The 14,117-nt window shown below is 31.3% G+C and overlaps 1 long non-coding RNA gene across 1 annotated transcript; it reads right to left on the reverse strand.

Annotated features, from left to right (window-relative positions):
* Positions 1 to 565: 565 nt before the first annotated feature.
* LOC122272120 (uncharacterized) lies at positions 566 to 14,074 on the reverse strand. Its single transcript, XR_006226797.2, has 2 exons — positions 10,473 to 14,074; positions 566 to 10,394 (listed from the first exon to the last, which is right to left on the reverse strand). It is a non-coding gene; the product is annotated as an uncharacterized lncRNA (long non-coding RNA).
* Between the last annotated feature and the right edge of the window lie 43 nt (positions 14,075 to 14,117).

Consider the following 14,117-nt stretch of genomic DNA (forward strand, 5'->3'; position numbering starts at 1 on the left):
TTTACACTTCCAACCGTTGCCTTTTAATTAGTTATTATAAAGTTTTATTTAATTGTGAACTTTTTTTTGTAAAGGAAATGTGTAATAATGAATGCATGCGCTCTTAAGATTTGTTTGTGTGATTCATGTATCACTTGATATTTTACTAGTAAATTGAAGAAAATGACTGATGGAACACTGAGTAAATAAATTATCTTATTGTTTAATTTATATACAGTGTTAGAGTGGGCAGAAACTGCTGTCAAAAACTTCGCGTTATAATTATTGCTATAATTAGGATTAATATATATCGTGGATAAAAAATTATCACCATATTAAAATTAATTAGCCAGAATTATTGAATCTATTATCTGCTTTTTCAAAAAAACATGGTACTATTTTTATTTTATTAGTATTATTTGATGTATTATAATGAATATATTCAATTTATATTACAAATTCTAACTCTGAATTGTTAACAGTTTAAATATTGATTTTAAATTTTTTTTTTATAATGTAAACAAGTTTTTTTTTAATTTTAGGTGAAACTATTCTAGTCACGTTATTGTCTGATATAAAGTTGCGATTTTTTTAAATTTTTTTTTAATATTTATTATTTGTATTTGATGTTCATATTTGTGTGTATGTATATACATACATAAACATTATCTATAAATCATGATCACAATATATTCCCTGATAAGTAAGCTAATTTTAATATACAAAAAATATAAATGCTTGTTGAAATCAATTATTAATATCTTCAATCAATGAACTCAATTGATAAGTTATTATCAATATTTAGCACAGTTATTAGAATAACTTTCCTAATGCATGTTGATTTTACATTGTTATAATAGTTTTAATTCAATTATGCTAAACAATTAATGTGTATAATAGGTTTTGATTTTCGATACCAAAATGTTGGATTTTTAACAGCAATTGTCAAAACAAAAGAATGTTAAGGGGATTAAAGAGCATAATAGATTAATCACTTGTAGTTTCATACATACTTTATTACAATTACTTCATTTTTATAATAGCCGATAATTATTTTCTTCTTCAAAAACTTGCCTAGTAAACAAATGCTACATATTTTAGTAGTGATTTATTTATTGATTATTTTTTAAATTATCAGATTTGGAAGCTAGAGAAAGGTAGACCTGTATTAAAACTTGGTGCTGTGCCATCTATTTTCCCAAATGTTCCAGTCTATTTGTCAGATTTTACAAAGAAAAGAAAACTACCTGCTGTAAGAAATATTGTTAATAAAAGAAAGCTTTCTCATTCTTAAGATTTGCCATAGACATTGACACAAAATTTATCTACATTTCCGCAAGATTCATCTACATGCCCACGAGGTTCATCAACTGATCAAGAGTTTGATGGTTATTATTTCGCCGATGCTTTATTATCTTTGGGTGAGACAAGATTTATTCAATTTCATTTTTATCCTTTTTCATCTATCTACTTTTAAAACACTCAACACAGTTTTAGATTTAAAGAGTGCATTTTTTCAGCCGCAACTAAAAGAGCAGGATAGAGCCAAACTTGCATTTTGTTGTGAGATTGGAAATCTTCAACCTACTCGTCTTCCTCTTGGATCTCGGAGCAGTACTTCATATTTTCTTAATTTAATTTCAAAATGTTTAGATGATATAAAAAGGGCCTAATGTACAATTTTTTTTACATGATAAATTTATTGTTAAAAGTATTTGAAAGAGTTAAAAAATTTAACTTTAGACCCTACAAAAATACAAATATGTAAATCTGAGATAGTTTATTTAGGTTTCAAACTTCATGCCATGGTTTCAAACTTCATGCAATGGTTTTTCACCAGCTCCGGATAATGTAAAAGAGATAGTTTCCTATTCTTAAAAATGTCAAGCAGGGACAAACTTTTTAAGACTTGGTTAATTATTTTCGTCATTTAATTTATAATTTTGCTGATATTGTTAAACCAATAGTAAATTTAATTAAAAAAATTTTTGAGTTCAATTGGAGTGAAGAGTGCCAAAAAGCTTTTAAATTCATATCAGAGCAATTAGTATTCACAACTACTTTAAGAAATATTGAGGAAAATAAATTTTTTTTATATTGTTACTGATGCTTCTAAGAACTCTTTATGTGGTATTTTAATGCAAAAAATCGAGGAAAATTTTGTACCAATTGAGTTTTACTCCAGACAACAACTTTTGCAGAATCCAAATATCCATCGATTAGGCAAGAACTTTTAGCTAATGTTGATGCGGTTAAACATTTTCATCAAAATCTTTATGGTAAAGAATTTATTATTTTAACTGATGCAAAAGCATTAACTTTTCATATTAATTTGCAAAAACGACCAGAAATTGTGAGAAGGTGGCTAATGTATTTACAAGAATTTAATTACCAAACTAAGCATATAGAGGGATGAAAAAATCCTGCTGATTATCTATCCAGGCTACTTATCACTGATGTTGTTGTTAATAATGTAAATATATTTGAGGTGAATGAAAATCCTCAAGTTGAGAGAATATAATTAAATTTCAACAAAATTGTAAAAAAAATTAATGAAATATTGGAAAAACTTCAAGAAAAGATCAATGACAAATTCACTTAAAATTTTTTTTTTTTTTAAATGATAAGGGAATACTTATGATAAGAATTAAACATCCCCATAAGACGATTAGTAGAATTTTTAAACCTGAATCTCTTGGAGGTGAAATTCTAAAAGCAGCTCATGCTTCACATTTTGGTACTTTTAAAACATACAATTTAATAAAAAGAAATTATTCCTGGTATGGCATGTTAGCTGATACACAGAATTTTGTGGAATCGTGTGATGCTTGTTTGGCAAATAAACCTAAAGCAAAAATTACAAAAACTAAATTTATTGAGAAAAGTGATCTCGGTGTAGGACAAAGATTGTCTATTGATATTGTCGATAAATTGCCTAGGTTTATTGATAATTTTTTTTTTTTTTAACAAATATTGATCATTATTCAAGATATTTAGAAGCAATACCTTTAATAAATATAAAATCATCTAACATAATCAGTAGCTTTAATGACTATTTTTCAAAATTTGGTTTAGCTCAGGCAATAATTAGTGACAATGGCACTAATTTCACTTCTGATGAGTTTGAAAACTTTTTAAAATCATTAAATATTGAACATAGACTTCATTTTATTACCCTTTGTCTAATGGTTTACTGGAGAGATCTCACAGAATTTTAAAAGAATCAGTAGCTTCAATGTGTAACAATAGTTGCGAATGGACTAAAAAACTCTTATTTTTCAAATTACATTATAATTCCTAAATAAATGTAGTAACAGGACATACTCCTGCAGAATTATTTTTTGGTAGAAATTTAAATCTGCCATTAAATGTAAGTGATAATGAACATAATTAAGAAAACCCATGTAATTACATTAAAAAATTAAGAGAACACAAAGCAGAAACCAGGGAAATAGTGAACCTGAATAAGAATAAATATTTTGAAATACATAAAGGGTAGACCAACTCTTAATTATGAGTGTAGGGATTTTGTTTATTTAAAAATAAATACAGATGTTAATTCTCTAGATCTCAAATATGAAGGTCCATTTGAGATCACAAAAAAGTTTAGGAATAACAATTACCTGATACATATTAAGGATGAACAAAGACATTTGTTCAAAAAATATCATGTGAGTAAACTTTTTAAGAAAAGAATTAGATAATGAGACAAATGTAAATGAACATGATTTAAGTATAGAATACTAATGAGTAAGATTACACTAAATCAAAATTAAGATGTGAAATTGTTTGAGTTAGATGATAATGACTATGATATTATGGTAAAAATGCAAATGGTTTAAGTTTATAAATATCATTTTGGTTTTTACTCTTATTGAATTGCATTTTTCCAATATTTTTAAGGCCTAGAAATGAAAATTCAGTGAATTGATGGCTGGCCCAAATTTCATTGAATAGGAATTAAGATCTGATAAGTCTTACGAAATGTGATAAAGAAATAATGTATGAGAGAAAGAGAATTAAGTCATTATCATATTGGCAAATATAAGAAAGATATGCCAAAATTTTTTTTTATATGGTATTACCAACACCAGAGTGGGATTGTAAAAAAAAAGAAACCTACAAATATATGATAAAAAATTGTGCTGACTCTGGTGATAAAAATATGTTTGAAAAAATAAATTTAGGATGCTTGATACTAAAGACAATGTTTGTTAACAGCATGAGTAGATTTAAAAGTGTATATAGTATTTTTGCTCTATGTTGGTAGAGAAATGCATTTTTTGGAGAGAGAGTGATCTAAATAATCTCACAGGAGATGACAAATTCATGGTTGTGAATTTATGCATTTATAATTGTATGTGATTTAGAATACTCAAGAATATATATGTAAGTGCTTTAGATTTTTTCTTGAAGTCACTTGGCATAATTAGTAGAATGAAAAATTTTTATAAATTTTTTTTTCCTTAAAAGGAAGGAAAATGTTACATTAATTGTAACACTGTTTTTGAACTATTTAGAACTTTTATGAATCCCACCTATTTCACGAATTCTTTCGAACACTTTTAATTTATTAGCACAGTGAGCTATGATTCCAATGCCCGACCATCTGGGAGAAGGCAGAGCCATCTAGGTTTAGGTACACCAAGCAACCAGGCAAAGAAAAGCAGAGCCATCTGCACTCTGGGGATTAATGGGCTAATTTTTACCTAAAATGTGCCATGATGGATTTTGAAGCAGGCGTTCTAAACGCTCTCAGAGAAACCATCACTTGGAGTTGGGCGTCACTTAAAAGTCCTTACAGATGTCGACGGACTTAGAAAAAAAAATCTGTAATCAGTATAGATTTCGATGATGAAGGGCTTCGTTGTGCAAAGGCATTAGCACGTGTAAAAATGCCTTAAGCGACGTCATGCTCTGTTGAATCGTGCGAGGAAGTTGCATGAAGACGCTGGAGTGCCCATAGGAACGTGCACGCATCGCAAGATAGCGTTGTTCGAATGTTATTTTGACACGCAAATTGTGGTATTTTCCACAACGATTTCAAACAAGGTAAATTTTTTGTTTTATTTATCTAACATAAATTTTATTTTGCATCTATCGATACTTTATTCATCCGGCTTCTTAATCACGTTAACTTGAATCTCTAATTAAACAAGATAATTTTAATTAGTAATTTAATTCATTTATCATTTCTATTTTTCGTTAATCATAAAAAAATTGTCTTTCAATCATAAATTATGAAAAATGTTTTTCTTTCACTATTGTGTTAAAATCTATCGAATTTGGTTGGTTGGATTTTATTGGCGCAAGAGCCAGAAATGGCTCCATCTGACAACCCCAGAAAATGTCATGATTGTGATAGTTTGTGTGGATCCGAGCAATGTGTTATATCTCATAAAGCGAAAGGGAATAGGCAATAGTTTTCAATTTGCGTTAAAGTATGTATTTTTATTATTGTTACTTTGGTTTTAAAAGCTTTTCATACTTTGTTTAAACTTTGTTCAATTTTAGCTATACCAATGCCCTCAGTGTTTGAAAGTAGTTCTAAAGAAGATTAGCCCTCGCGATTTCCATCGTTGTGGAACATCAAAGTGTAGATCATGTGGCCACACATTTATGTCACCTACGCAAAAGTGATGCGAAAAAGCCATCAGGTAAAATCATTTATATTCATTTTGAAACTGACTAGAGTTCCGGAATTGAATTGAATGTACCTTCTCCTCACCTTCTTACCTCATATTTTACATTTGAGAAAACGATGTGAGAAAACCTTAAATATGTTGNAGGCCCGGCGAAGCCCCTCTGTGGCATTTGTTTAAAAACAAAGTACTATTTTGGCAACAGCCCGCAGGTAATCGGGCAAAAATACAAAATACATGAGAAAGTAAAGGATACATAGCGCTGCAAGAATTTTCCTGGCTGTTCTCTCTTCATACACAGTTTACAGCAATTGCTCATAATATAAAAAGGTAAGATACGAAAATTAAAAATTTTATAGGAGCATTCTAAAAAGAAAACTTATTTATTTATATTTTTTCTAGGTTTGATGGACAGTTTATTATGGCGTGGTAGTTAGAACAAGGATTAACGCCCGATGTAAATGAAAATAACGAGTATAAGACATAGCTGGAAATCAAGAAGTTATCCTAAATGGATACAAAATTATGAGTGTAAGACATCGTTGGAGATCAAGATTTAATTAGTTCAACATTTAGAAGAAGGTGTAAAATGAAAAATGATGATTTTATTTTATAGGTTAAAACAGATCTTGTTTTTTTATAGCTAAAATTTCTAGGAAATATCATTGGCCCGTTGTAGTAGGGGAAAAATGGGGTTCCCCCACTTCGTTAACATGAATCAGTATTCAACCCCACTGATAAGTACTAGTCATTTTTTTTAAAACTCTGTCTTTTGATTTAATCAAAATTTGATTTTTATCTGTGTTTTGGTATACTATCTCTATAAAGCATTAAAATTATTATTTTGAGACTTGGATTTTTCTTTCCTAGTCTATAAAATTACTCATTTAATGAAATAAGTTAAATAGTTTCATTAATTTCCTTGAGGATTATATTTGATTTAGGAATGTTGAAGATTACATATATTTTCTATAGTATTTCTTCTCCTTTATTGTTTCCGTAGTATTATAAATTACACTTTTCATATAACTTCGATTTTCTTCTTCTCGACACTATCATTTTTGCTAACTTTAATATGATTTTATAGTTTTTGCAGAATTTTTACTTCTGTCAAAAAAAAAGTACCTCATGTCATACATTACGTTTTAGATAGCATAAATAGAAATAATAGGTTTGATAAAATTTAACTATTGTGAGTTATTCATTATCAATGGAATGTTAAGAAGGTATAACACATTTTTACTTAAAATTCCTATGATTCAGAAAGTTTCTAGAATTAGCACACTAAGTTATTCAGACTTATGGTGCCACACCATAAATGGTCACATGTGTGTTTAAGCTACTCTAATTGGTTGACGAATGCTAGAAAAGCTCTGTGGCTTAGAAACAATTTTTACTTTACTAAAGTTGGTAGAAGTGTTGTAAGAAATTTTCTTTTCCCGTGACCATGAAACGTTCTTTCGCTGAAATAGAGAAGAATTCTAGTATGCCGGCTCCTTTGTCATCTACTCCGATGGAAAAGAGTATAGTTTTACCTAAGCACCACTATCATCTTAGTGAGTTAAACTATGTTGCAATGACATACTTCTCCAACACTTTACTTATTCATCTTCGAAAATATCTGCTTGGAGAAAAGTTAGTTAAGTATTATTGGAGCAAAAGCCATACCGCACCTACAACTTGTTTTATAAGAAACATTCTGCTATAAGTTATAGCTATATTGATTTATAAAAACCAATGTCCCTTAGATAATTAAAAATGCTATTGTGTGGTTTATCCCCAATTAAAGTCAATGTTGGATTAAAGCTACCAAAATGGCGTCTCTGTGTTTTAAATTTGTTACAGTTAGAAAAAAAAATATGTTTAATAGTGAGCGGTTCTCTACAATGAGAACATCCGGGTGCCTGCTTGGAGAAAAAGGAAATCGAATTCCAACAAGGAAAGGCATCACATTGACTATTCCACTTTGGCTATCCATTCTAAGAAAATCAGAAAGCTACAAAGAATTTGTGTTAGCTGGGGATATAGTCATCGTCAACGACTGTTTCCTTATTGCAAAGGTGGACCTCGACATCGAACCTCACGTAACTTTTCAATGGTATTTTAGGAAAAAAAGACTTTACAAGACAATTTTGTAAAGTTAATGTCTGATAGAGACTTTCAAAAGAAAATTTCCTCTAGCTCCTTCAAACAGTGCTGAATGAAGTAAAAAAGTATCCTAGTCTTGCTATCTCTCCTCAAATGGAACTATGTGACATTTAACTTGTGTCAACCATTACCATGGTAGAGCTCCTAAAATCCAACATCGAAGAGAAAGTGATATCTACATTTGAGTGTACAGGCTGGGAGCTTCATTATGAAAATCAGCTGGGACATGAATGCATCAGTTATAATTATGCACAGAAACTTTCAAGCTGTGGTGATATAGACACACTCGAAATCACTTTAGAACAATTGTCGTGGAAAAATTTAATGAGCCTGAGTTACCTCCACCTGAGTACTTAAACAATAGTTTAACCGATGAAGAAATTAGCGAATCAGATTACAATCACGCTCGCCATGTTTTTCAATCTTTTAATATGCAAACACTAAAATATTAGCATGTCAAGACTGACACTCTTCTATTGGCTATTTTAGTTTCTATTACATTAATTAAAATTTCGTTAGTGTATAACTTATTATTACTTTATTTTATGTAAAACTAAATTCAATGTAACAAGTATAACATGAACCAACATGTGAAAAATAAAGTTTGCGCAGCTAGGAATGTAAGTATAATTTCAATAACACAGAATTAAGCATGTTCTATTTAATTCTAACTGTAATTTCATACAGGTTCACCAATGTGATCAATGTCCTTCAAAATTTTCTAAAAAATCCGAGCTGCTTTCTCACACAAGGTTGCTTCATTTTAAGAGGAAGTCGAGCGAGGAGTCATCATCATCGTCTAAAAGAGTTTCGCCATCACCAGCGTTAGGGGTTTTCTCATCCTCATTTTTAACTCCTAGCGAAGACTCCATGTTTGACTTCAATTTATTCTTCGACGAGATGCGTCCAAAACTGAACGAAAAACTGAGAGGTGAAGTTCGAGAAAAGGGGAACATTAAATTCTACCTAGTGGTAAAGACCTTGTGCAGTAGAAAAAACTCTGAGGGGGGGATACCTGAATATGCAACCCCCTGCTTTAGAAGCAATTGTTACATCCAGTTGTTAGAAAATGGTCTGGAGGTAAATATAAACACTGGTTTTCTAAAAATTCATGGTGCTTTTGAAAAATTTTGCAACAATGGTTCAGGTTGGATACTTGAATTTATTGATTTTAAGGAAGTATCCAGTGCTAAATATTGCCCGTTAAGCATGAGCAGTTAGTTATATTCCATTGCCCACTAAAATTTTAAGTAAAAAAGCAGTTTTAAATATTCAAAATTTAGATCAAAAATATCTCGTATGGTGTCTTTTGGCTTTTCGAATGAATATTCATAAATCTCAAAATCCACGAGCTAATATTTGATTCGAATGGTAAATAATGGTTAACTTGGGCAATTGAAGCTTGCCAGTACCCATATTCCAAATTCCTAAAATCGAGACACTCAATAACATTCGTATTAACGTCTTTGGGTATGACGAGGTAATATTTCCACTGTATATTTCCGAGCGTGAAGATGTTGAATGCTGCAACTCACTTTTAATTTCAAATGAAAAGCAAAATCATTATTGCCTCATTCGAAATTTCTCTCGTTTGATGGTTGATGCCACTAAACATAATCCTAAAAGCTTCTATTTTTATCGTTGTCTTCATGCAGTAGAAGAGACCCTTAAAAAACACTTAACTTTTTGTAAACATAATTCCCCTCAAGATATTAAAAGCCTGATGATAAAGATAAAATTGTATCTTTTCATAATATTAATTTTCAGCCTCCCATTCCTTTATAATTTACGCAGATTTTGAGTCTCTCATTGAGAAAATTGATAGTTGTCAACCTAATCCTTTAGCCTCATATACTGAGAAAATGTCAATTCATACACCCCGCGGTTATGCTTACGTAATCGTAGGACCTGATGGAAAAACATATAAACCTGTTACGGTCTGTAGAGGATCTGATTCTGTAGACCACTTTTTGGATTTGAATTGAATGTTGGGTTTAGTGGCAGAAAGTCCTCAGAAGGACATGCTGCGCCAAACAAACGGTTTCAAAATAAATCCTATGTAGATGTTATACTACAAGTTTTTCCCCTCAAAAATCACACGGAATTTATAAAACTGAATACAACGAAACCAACGCATTCAAAAGTGAGTAAAACCAGGTAAAATGTAAACATAGTAAAGCATCATAACAGTTGCATTCAAAGCTGAATAAAATCACATAAAAGCTGAATAAAATCACCCAAATGGATACAAAATTATGAGTATAAGACATCGTTGGAGATCAAAATGTGATTAGTATTTTTAGTAGAGGTTCAAAATCCAGAACTAGGTGTAAAATGAAGATCTTATTTTATCGGTTAAAAGAGATCTTGATATTTTTTCATAGCTAGAATTTCTAGGAAATATCATTGGCTCGTTGAAGGTTTCGCAGGAATGGAAAACAAAAACAGTGGAAAATGTTAATTATAATTTATTTAATTCCAAGTTTTGAACTTATGCAGATTTTGAATACATTTTAATTAAAAATGCATCTAATAGTGATACGCGCACTGAAATAACTGCGTAACATATACCCTGCTGTTATTCATATGTTCTTATTGATAGCGAGGGATCATGTCTAAAGTTGCCTTGTNATTAATCATTTAATCTTTGGTTTTATTTATTAAACCTTTTTCCCTAAGCCATTAAGAACACACGTTATTTACCTTGTTAAACTTCGTTTAACCGTTATAGAAATGTCTTGACGTGAAAGACATGTTTAACGCAAAAATGCGATAATGGAAGAAATGCTTTGTAGTGAGATGCTTTGCAGCAAGAACGCAAACGAAAGTGCGTTGGACTGATCTTGTAGGAGCAACTTTTTGACATTCACTCTTGACGTAACGAGGTTAGACTGGATTTTCCCCCTCAGCTGAGTTGCCTAGTTTCCACAGAGTTCGCTAAGAAGTAATGGCAAAGTGGTAGTGCAGGGATTCCTTCCTTTCCCCTGTTGAAGAAAAACCATGGCAAATAATTCCTTTGATAAAGATTTTCGGGAACTTATGAATAACAGTGTTTTTGGAAAGACTATGGAAAATCTGAGAAATCTTGCAGCTGTAGATCTAGTAACCGATAAGAAAAAAAGTTTTAAAATTAATTGCATCACCCTCTTTTAGTTCATTTAAAATTATAGACGAAGGATTAGTAATTATATCACGTCACTTTTCATCTCTTACTCTCAATCGTCCTATTTATATAAGTTTCACTGTATTGGACATTAGCAAAATTTTTATGTATGAATTTCACTACGGTCACATTAAAGCAAAATAAGGAAGTAAGGCAGAATTATTGTTTACAGACACAGACTCGCTTTTTTACGAGATACAAACGGATGACATCTACCTTGTCATGGCCTAACACATTAACTTATACGATACATCAGATTATCCATTGAGTCATTAAAAAAAATTTTTTTTTTAAGGAAAATGAAAGATGAGATGAACGGTGTTGCAGTGAAAGAGTTCGTAGGTTTAAGATCGAAAATGTACTACTTGTTAAGTAATAAGGGAGAAAAAAAAGACAGCGAAGGGGGTTCTTAAAAGCATTATAAAAAAAAGAGTTAAAACATTCTGTTAGAACTTAATTGTAACACTGTTTTCCAATTATTGATCCTAACAATTTCACGAACTCTATAGAACCGTTTTATAGAACACGTAATGGCTTCTGATGTGCCAGACTCCATACAAGCCATATCTAGGAGTGAACAATTGTTAATTGTTTTAATGAAATTAAAACTGAATTTATTTGCCACGGATATTGCCTATCGATTTGGGACATCCAGAAGGACCGTTGGAAGGATCTTTGATCTATGGTTTGAACCGCTTCCTGAGAAATTGAAATCTTTGATAAAGTTGGATTGATTTTGAGAGGGACGCCAGTAATTACTGTTGTTGACACTGTCCGACAATTGTTCGAGTTATTAATTTCAAGAGTTTGCAATACGACAGATAGGTCCCCTTGTCTTAGATTACCAATCTGTGTTTTAAAAGTTTTGCAGTCGAAAGACCAAATAGAGTTAGATTAGGGATTTATAGTTGACATCATTACTATAAGGAGAGATGTCGGTGCCGGTAGAGGAAATAGAACAGTTAATATTTTTAAAGACAGGAATACCAAAAAGTCGATATTAACTATTCATCCAGACGAACAAGTGTTGTGCTGTGCTAAAGCCATTGTTTATGCTTTAGCACATTTAAATAACGACAGAAAGCAGATTGATGTTTTGCGGAGGAAGAATCGACCTGCTCTTTTGAACAAGGCAAAAGATTTACACTTTGCTGCAGGCGTATCATTAGGCCCCTGCACATTCAACGCAATAGCCATTTTCGAACGATTTTTGGACATTCAAATCTCTGTCATGTTTTTTTTATTTTTATGAATTAAGTATTAATTATTTTGTATGAATGTTTAATAAAATTATGTATTTTAGGTTGCTTATACAGGGGAGTACAAAGAATCAATCTTCTATTATCAAATAACCATTACGACGTGATAAAACGCATGAAAGGTTATCATGCAAGTAATTTTTATCGTGAGCAGTGTGAAAAGCCATTTGCACACATTGAGGATCATTTTTATTCTAATTCATGCAGAGTTTGTGCCAGAGTTGACTGCGAAGATGGACAAAATATAAGATGTGGAGATTGCTTCAGGCTGTGTAGGTCACAAGAATGCTTTAATGTTCATAAGTTTACATCTGGACTGCAAGAGAATTCTTTGTGCGATAAAGTAAGACAAAATTATTTTTTATATGTATGCGTACGTACATTTATAAATTTTTTCTCAGTGAATGTAACAAATATTTTTTTTTTAAATTATTATTTTAAATTTACCAACGCAGAACCTGTTGTAAAGTCGTTCGAAGGCGAGAATGTCCACCAGAGCTACATCGTTGTTGGACAATAAAATGTCCTTCCTGTAAAACCTTTGTGAAGTCTTCAGAACATAGATGTTACTCTAAAACCATCAAATCACAAACGCCGTCTGATAAGTTGATCTTTTTTGATTTCGAAACGGACCAATCGTCAGGGGAACATCTGGTAAATTTTGCAGTAGCTGATGGAGTAGAAAAAATTTTCAAAGGGTATTCTGCATGTGATGATTTTTGCTCGTGGCTGTTTTCCCGCCCTCATAAAGGATTTACAGCGATTGCTCATAAAGTATGATTGACTACCTGAAAAAAAGTGGTGTTAAACTGAGATAATCTATCAAGTAAACAGAAAAAGAAGTTGTGATGTGAAGGCTAGTTTAAATTCTTGACTATTTTTCGTTTTGAATCCTTTTCCTGAACATCGATTTGAGAACTAATTTTTAAATTCTGTATCACGTTGTTTGTTATAATTTAAGTTACGTCGCATTAGTTTAACTTCTCATTTACAGTTTTGCTTGTTATTTATTATTTGTTAAATATTCGAAAGTTTAATAGTATATTCAGAGTGTTTCTATTTAAAAAAAAAAACTTCTTTATTCATTCATGAGCTCTGTGAAAAAGTCCAGTGAGATTTGGTCACATTTCACTGCAAGTGATTAGTTTATTACAAAGGAACTTTCTTCAACAGCTAATTTGAAAAAAAAAAAAACAAACAAACAAACATCTGAATCGAACTCATCCAACAGTACTACAATGGAGTATTGAAAGGCAAGAAGAATCCTCATCAAATGAAATAAACGACGTTGAAGTAAATAACATGGCAATCAAAATCACCAACGAAAAAAAAAACTAAACTCCAGCAAAGCAAAAATTTTCAGTTTGCGCCTAAAAAGTTGTGTTTAGATGAAGGGCGGAAAATTGATGACGTCTTAATGGACTTGTTCATTACTGAATTTTAACCATTTAGCGTGGTTGAGGATGAAGGTTTTAAAAAATTTGTGAGAGCACTGAATCCTTCTTATCAGCTACCGAGCAGTAAAACTCTTTCCGGTTGTTAACTGCCAAAGAAGTACAAGCAATGCATACATGAAATAAAACAGGTGATGACAAACGTTGAACAATTTGCCTAACTACGGATTGTTGGACGTCATCGATATGTGAATCATATTTAACCATAACTGCTCACTTCATCTATGATGAATTCAGGATGAAATAAATTTTGCCTGAACTTACAAGAATGGTGGACTCTCACACTGGAGAAAATTTCTCGCAAGAAATGGAGAGAATCATTGAAGAATGGGGTATATAGAGTAAAATAAAGTGCATTGCTTCAGATAATGCATTAAGTATGAAACTAGCGGTCAAAAAATGTCTCAAGAAAGAATTAGGTGCTATGCCCACACCCTAAACCAGATTGTTCAGGACTCGTTAGAGATTATAA

The sequence above is a fragment of the Parasteatoda tepidariorum genome, chromosome 8 (genome assembly GCF_043381705.1).
Source record: "Parasteatoda tepidariorum isolate YZ-2023 chromosome 8, CAS_Ptep_4.0, whole genome shotgun sequence".
Classification (NCBI taxonomy): Eukaryota; Metazoa; Arthropoda; class Arachnida; order Araneae; family Theridiidae; genus Parasteatoda; species Parasteatoda tepidariorum.